The following is a 1,865-nucleotide window of genomic DNA, read 5'->3' on the forward strand; positions in this document are numbered from 1 at the left end:
GTCAACTAACAGATGAAAACAGTCCAACCCGTAAGAATATTTTCAACTCTTTTTTTAAAGCAAACTACAATCCCAGTCCTGGAAAGACTTCTGCAAATACTTACAACCTACATAGTCTTCTGAGGAATCCCACTGAAATTAATTAACAAAACCATACCATGCTCATGAATATTTTTTTTATATATGCAAATTACATCAAAATCTCTCAGATATTAAAATTGAAGAGCCTTCTGATTATTCCCCATTCTTTTTCCATCTGTGAATGTTTATTAACAGATTAGCGACAAATTAAACATGTCAGCGCTTGGCTTCCTGAATCCCACTGAATATGAACTAATGCAAAACTTAAAAATTCCTAGGCCAGCATATGATCATTAATTGCTCTAAAACTATTATGCTGAGTATTACTGCAGATGGTAATTATAATCAAAGAGTAAAAAAGAATGCCATTGCACAGGTTTCTGAATGTAAGAGTGACTGAACAATGCAGGAAATACTTTCTCCCACACCCAGATAACAAGCCTTATCACGTGAGTTAAGAGTGATCGAGCGTACGTTTAACAACTGCAAAGCACAGGCTGCCATTTTTTCCGGCCCTGCAGCCAGCACGTGGAGAGCTGACATGGAGGAGATCCAGGAACTGTTCGTAAGGGAGCTCTGTTGGAAAACCTCCTCAGAGGCCTCGCCATTCCAGTAATGCAGGGCTCTGCTGAATGACCAAACATCAAGCCTTGGCTTGCCCCTTCCCGGCGCTGAGGGTTTGGATTAGTCAGCAGCCCCCAGTGCCCAGGGTGCTGAGGGGAGCAGGTTTTGGGAGCTACACAGGGGTCAGGAGCCACAGGCTGCCCCATGCTGACGCAGGGGAAAGTGGACATTGCCTCCAGTAGACAACTATGGCAAAGCAGCTGGAGAAAGCCAAGAACAAGGTCAGCAAAACCTTGCGGCACCTTAGTTCAGCATCCGGGAAGTATGAACAGTTGGCCTTATCTTCTCTCCTGATATGAACAACTGTGAACATATATGACGCAACACATCAAATATTTAGTTGTGCTAGCAGTAAGGTGGGGATGCCTCGTCCATGTCCAATCACACACATGTATCAGCTGCAGAGGCAGCTTCAGACACAAGGCTACGCTTGCACCAGCTGAACGTAGCAGAGCAAAAACCAGTTGGAAGTCACATCTACTCATGACATTGACACGTCAGCTATTTCATTCAAAGGCCAACATGTTAAAACAGGGGAAACCCTCTGTTGTTCTAGCTAGGAAACGCTCTTTGAAAGCTCTTTAAACTAAAACCCACTTTGTGGAGAGCTTCAGTATGTCTTTAAAAGCATTACACAACGCATTACGGGTGTTTCTTTTGAATTAAAGTCATCTGAGGAATTAACTGTAAAACAAAAGAGGAACGATTGGGATCCACACCACAACGCTTCGCTGTCACTGATCAAACTGTGTTACTCCCAGCCTGGAAGAGGAGATTTATCTCTAAGACAGGCTAAAGCCACCACCCGGGGTGAAGCTCAGGGCCTCGGCGCACCCTGGCCGCTTGGACATGGTAGGTCCATGTCCATGTCCATGTCCACGTCCATGTCCATGTCCAAGCTATTGGACACGGCAATCGCACCGGGAGGCCTCGGCGAGCCAGAGGAAAGGTGCGGAGCGGTCATGAAGGAGCAGGGAAGCCGAGGGCGGGAGGGAAGAGCCATTCATCGCCTGCCAAGAGCCCGCGGAAGGGGCCGGCAGAGGCTGGCCAGGGCTGGCAGGGCACCGCAGCACCAGGAAGGGCGGGGGGCGCGGAGGGGCTGCGTCCTGTCGTCCCCCACCCCCCCCGCCCCCAGGCCCTCCCCACCTCACAGCCCCGCC

The sequence above is a fragment of the Egretta garzetta genome, unplaced genomic scaffold, assembly GCF_000687185.1.
Source record: "Egretta garzetta isolate BGI_Z169 unplaced genomic scaffold, ASM68718v1 scaffold768, whole genome shotgun sequence".
NCBI classification, from domain to species: Eukaryota; Metazoa; Chordata; class Aves; order Pelecaniformes; family Ardeidae; genus Egretta; species Egretta garzetta.